We start from the raw sequence: 6,299 nt of genomic DNA on the forward strand, positions 1-6,299 counted from the left end.
AAACGTGAGAGAGAAGGGAGAAAGAAGAAGAAGAGAAAAGAAGGGAAAATAAGGGAAAAAGGAAGAGATTTGGAGGAAATAAGTGAAAAAGGTAAGATTTAGGTTGTTTAATATGTATAATATGTTAATTAAGCTTTAATTTCAGTTTTGATGAATGTTAGGGTTTTGAAAATTTGTGTTTTGGTTTAAATTGATGAATTAAATTGAAGGTTAAGGGTTGATTGTTGTGTTTAATTGATGATTTAGTTGATTATGGAAGATTATGATAATTTTGAGTTATGAATTGTGTAAATGGTGAATTTGTGTTAGAAATCAGGGGATAACAGTGGTTGATCTGTTGAAATTCTGGGTTTGAGGTTGAAGATGACGAAAATTCAATTTGGTCCCTCAATTTCCGAAAATTACAGTTTAGTCCCCGAACTTTGGAAAATTACAAATTGGTCCCTGGAGCATATTCCGAGATTCTGAACAGAATAACATATGAATTATGGACAGAATTACTGTATAGATAAGATAATTTCAAACTTTCAATTTAGTCCTCCAATTTGACAAAAAGTACAATTTGACCCTAAAAATTTAGTAAAATTCCAGAATGATCCCTGAAGCATAATGATACATCCTGGGCAGAATTGAGGATTAATTAAGGTCAGAATTTCAGTATATTCATGGATTTATGATAAATTTCAGTTTGGTCCTCCATTTGATAAAAGTTACAATTTGGCCCTAAAAATATGGAAAAATTCCAGATTAGTCCCTAGCTGTAATATTAGCTTTTGCAGATTAGTTTGATGAATAATTAAGGGTTACTTAGTGAATTATTATCAATTTTATTAGTTGTTTTTATTATGGATTAGATTTTGGGAAAAACCGTTAGATTTTGGGTTTTTGAGAAAAGTGACTAGTTAATTTAAAAATATATAGGGTTACGGAACACACCCTTAGTTAAGTGTATTAAATAGATTAAATGTTCTTTCGAGTCGTTTTTGAATATGTCTCCTTTGTATTCAGATAATCCTGATATTCTACCGGCAGGACGTCAGTAGAATTTCCTTCGGTTTCAACTTGTGTGTGCTGTTTGCTTTTGAATCAGGTGAGTGGATAATTTTCCATATGCATGAGAAATAGTATAAATATTTGATTTGTTAATATGAATTGGATCATGCTTCTTGATAATATATATTGATTATTATCCTTGTTATGATAAAGCATGATCAATTATTGAATCTGAATTCTTGATATGAACCAGTATGTATTTTGAAGTGAATTCTGAATTGATAGCTCCTCATTTGAGTGATGTCATGAGTTGAGCTTTGAGATATGAATATGTTTGTTTGATTATGATTATGAACCTATGGTATGTCAGTCAGAATACCCATGCTAACAGGGTAGTGTTAGTCTTTGTGCACATCGTATCTGAACCCTAGTTGGTCGGGGGAGACACCAACCTGTGTGGACTGATCATCCCACAGTACGGAGCCTCATGCTCATTGCATTTTGATTTTCTGACGAGTTCTACCATATGATGTTCTTGTTATGGCCTATTTGATAAACCTTCGTATAAGAACTAAAGCCATACTTGTATATATATTTCTCATTGCTATATTACCTCGTGTGTGTATATTGAACGTTATCTACTCACTGAGTTGTTGAACTCACCCTCTCATTATTTATTCTTTTCAGGCTTATAGCTTGATAGCGGGTTACTTTTGTTGAATCTTCCGAACCTGCTTTTTGGTTGTAATTTGTACCTTCCTTTTATGTCAAGTTAGTGCTCCAAAACTATGAATATATATGAACTCTTGTATTAAGACAATCGAATTATATTATGAAGTTAGTTTGTTGTTTATGCTGCGTTGAACAACTCTGATTGAGTTTTGAAGGATAAGATTGTATGTAAGTTTGGGTTCGCATAGGTTTGGAACCTTGGAGGGGAACCTTGCCTATGTGCCGGTCATGGATCCGGGAATCGGGTCGTGACAAACTTGGTATCAGAGCTTTAGGTTAAAGAAACAATAATATAATTAATTTCATAATAAGTGGAGCATTAGGATCCGTATTGTCTTGTTTGTTGTTTTTGAAATTTTAAATTCTCATCAAGTATGTCTTCTTCCTTGTGATAGATATGCTTTCCTATAATTCTGTGATAATCATCATGCTATTGTTCCAGCATGACTTAAGTGCTCTCACTTTTATTTTAGGAAATGCCGAGGAATAGACGAACAACTGATACTCTTAGGGTAGATGATGATCAGGATGATGTCCCTATTATGCAGTTGATAACTGCAAGGCAGAGAAGGAGGCGTGGTGCACCCGTGCCTCAACATGTTGATGAGGTACCTCCACCAGTGGAGGAAGAGCCTCAGGGGATAGAAGAGGAAGATATGGTTGATGAAACAGGTGTGAGGGTAGTTGACCCTGAGCCTGTTACAGAGGTTCAACAACTTAGCCAGGTTGTGCAGACTTGGATAGAGTTTACTATGGAGAGAGACAGAATGAGGGATAAAGATGTACCCTCGACATCCCACACTGTTCAGGGAGTTAATGTGCCATTGGATGCCTTTATGAAGTTGGCACCTCCTATTTTTACTGGGATAGACAGTTCAGATGATCCTCAGAGGTTCCTAGATGACATTTGGCGACGATGTAAAGCTTTGGGATGTACAGACCACCGAGCTGTGAGTTTGGCATCGTTCAGGTTGGAAGGAGATGTGGCAATCTCTTGGTTTGAGTCTAGGGAAAGAGCAAGACCAGTAGAGACTCAGTGGACATGGAAGGAGTTTAGCTCCATGTTCTTGGACAGGTTTCTCCCTCAGAGCATCAGGGATGCTCGACTTTATGAGTTTGAGAGGCTATCTCAGGGGAGCATGACAGTGGATGAGTATGATCTGAAGTTCACTCAGCTGTCTAGGTATGCAGAACATCTTCTACCCACTGAGGAGTGGAGGGTGAAGAGATTCATTAGAGGACTCAAATCCTCTCTGTATATGGTATTGGCGCCACAAGTGTTTCCATCCTACTCCTCAGCTGTTGATAGCACCAGATTGCTAGAGGCGCGTGAAATAGAGGACATGACTGCTGGCCAGTCTAAGAGGCCTAGAGATGAGGGTCAGTCTTTTAGGCAACAGGGAGTAAGTGCAGGTCCGTTTAGGGGACGAAGTGGCCGTCAAGGCTCATGGGTTCAGAGGAGGTTTAGACAGAGACCGTCAGGTAGTGGCTCAAGCGGTCAGAGTGGCAGTAGTGGTACCCAGAGTTTAGTTCAGACTGCACCTCGTAGTTCATTTGTTTCACCCGGGGATAGTTCTTCGTGTCAGCACTGTGGAGGAGGTCATAACAGTGCAGAGTGCTACAGAAGAACTGGGGCTTGTTTTAGTTGTGGCCAGAGAGGTCATAAGATTAGAGAGTGCCCGAGGAGACAGTTGTCCACTTCAGGGTTATCTGCTTCAGTCCAGCATCCTATTCAGGCACCATCGACGAGCCAGTCTGTGGCTCATGGGGGTAGAGGTTTTGGTGGCCGTGGTCAAAGAGGTCGGGGTGCAGGTGATAGAGGTCAGATACAGCAGGGTCAGGGGCATGCTAGAGTTTTTGCCTTGACTCAGCTGGATGCTCAGACATCCAACACAGTTGTTTCAGGTATTCTTCCTGATTGCTCTTTTGAAGCAAAAGTTTTGTTTGATACGGGTGCAACTCATTCGTTTGTGTCCCCATATTTTGCCATGAGGTTAGATAAACAACCAACCTTGTTAAAATCCCCCATTTCAGTCTCCACTCCCTTAGATGAGTTAATATTAGTAAAGTATGTGTATCTGGATTGTGAAATAGAGATTGGAGATAAGATCTTTATGGGAGACTTAAATGTCTTAGATATGGTTGATTTTGATGTGATTTTAGGAATGGATTGGTTGGCTAAGCATAGGGCTTCGGTAAATTGTTGGGGTAAGAAAATAATGTTTGATCTAGATCAAGAAGTTGGGTTGGTATTTCAAGGAGATAAGATTGGGTCTCCATCAATTATGTTGTCGGCTATCTCGAGGAAAATGGCCCGAAAAGGGGTACAGTGCTACCTAGCATATATAGTGGATGTAGAGAAAGAAGTTCCCCAGTTAGAGGAAGTCCCTATAGTAAGAGAGTTTATCGATGTCTTTCCTGATGACTTACCTGGATTGCCTCCGTATAGGGAGATTGAGTTTTGTATTGATTTGGTTCCGGGCACTGAACCAATATCAATGGCACCATATAGAATGGCGCCAGCAGAATTGAGAGAGTTAAAGGAGCAGCTGCAGGATTTATTGGATAAAAAGTTCATCCGACCAAGTGTGTCCCCTTGGGGAGCTCCGGTGTTGTTTGTGAAGAAGAAAGATGGGTCATTGAGGTTGTGTATAGATTATAGGCAATTGAATCGGGTGACAGTTCGAAATAGATACCCACTCCCTCGTATAGATGATTTGTTTGATCAGTTACAGGGAGCTCAATTCTTTTCTAAGATCGATCTTCGATCTGGGTATCATCAGTTGAGGATTAGGGAGGCAGACATTTCAAAGACAGCTTTTAGAACTCGGTATGGTCATTATGAGTTCTTAGTGATGTCTTTTGGGTTGACGAATGCACCAGCAGCTTTTATGGACTTGATGAATAGAGTGTTTGGCCAATTTATTGATCGATTTGTGATAGTTTTTATTGATGATATTTTGGTGTATTCGAGGTCTAGAGAGGAGCATGAGCAGCATTTGAGAATGGTGCTTCAAACTTTGCGAGATCATCAGTTGTATGGCAAGTTCTCAAAGAGTGAGTTTTGGTTGGAGAGTGTAGCATTTCTTGGGCATGTAGTGTCAAGGAATGGGATTGAGGTTGATCCTCAAAAGATTGAAGCAGTTAAGCAGTGGCTTAGGCCTACTTCGGCGACAGAGATTAGAAGTTTCTTAGGTTTGGCCGGCTACTATCGAAGGTTTGTGGAGAACTTTTCTCGAATTTCTGCACCATTGACTAAGTTAACGCAGAAAAATGTTAAGTTTCAGTGGTCTGAAGCTTGTGAGAAAAGTTTCTTAGAGTTGAAGGAGAGATTGACTACAGCGCCTATTCTAGCAGTACCATCAGGTTCTGGTGGTTACACAGTGTATTGTGATGCTTCGAGAGTGGGGTTAGGATGTGTTCTAATGCAACATGGCAAGGTTATTGCCTATGCTTCACGGCAGCTGAAGAAGCATGAACAGAACTATCCTACACATGATTTAGAGATGGCGGCTGTAATTTTTGCTTTGAAGATTTGGAGGCACTACTTGTATGGTGAAACTTGTGAGATCTTTACAGATCACAAGAGTTTGAAATACATCTTTCAGCAGAGGGATCTAAACCTGAGGCAGAGGAGATGGATGGAACTGCTGAAGGATTATGATTGTACCATACAATACCACCCGGGTAGGGCAATTGTAGTTGCTGATGCTTTGAGTAGAAAATCATCAGGGAGCTTAGCTCATATTCAGGAGGTACGAAGACCTCTGATTAGGGAGCTGCATGAGTTAGTGGATGAAGGAGTCAGATTTGATCTTAGTGAAGCTGGAGCAATGATTGCTCATTTTCAGGTTAAGTCAGATTTGTTTGATAAGATAAAAGCAGCTCAGAAGAAAGATGATTCCCTACTCAGGATTCGAAATGAGGTTGAGCAGGGTAAAGCTGCAGGTTTTGTGATTGGTGATGATGATGTGCTGAGATATAGGGATAGGCTTTGTGTACCTGATGTTGATGATCTGAGGAGAGAATTGATGATAGAGGCACATCAGACAGTTTACACAATGCATCCAGGTTCCACCAAGATGTATAAAGACCTTAAGGTGTGTTATTGGTGGAATAGGATGAAGGCTGATGTAGCAGATTTTGTTTCTAGGTGTTTGACCTGTCAGAGGGTAAAGGGTGAACACCAGAAACCTCCTGGATTGTTACAACCATTGTTGATTCCAGAATGGAAGTGGGAAAGGATCACAATGGACTTTGTGACAGGATTGCCTAGGAGTCAGGAGGGTTATGATTCGATATGGGTGATTGTTGACAGGTTGACCAAATCAGCCCATTTTCTGCCAGTTAAGATTACTTATGGATATGCAAAGTTGGCGGAATTGTTTATTAGTGAGATTGTACGGTTGCATGGAGTGCCAATCTCGATAGTGTCTGATAGAGGTCCACAGTTTACATCGCGGTTTTGGGTGAAATTTCAAGAAGCTATGGGTACTAAGGTGCAGTTGAGTACAACTTTTCACCCTCAGACAGATGGTCAGTCTGAGAGGACTATTCAGACCTTGGAGGATATG

The sequence above is a fragment of the Populus alba genome, chromosome 12, assembly GCF_005239225.2.
Source record: "Populus alba chromosome 12, ASM523922v2, whole genome shotgun sequence".
NCBI classification, from domain to species: Eukaryota; Viridiplantae; Streptophyta; class Magnoliopsida; order Malpighiales; family Salicaceae; genus Populus; species Populus alba.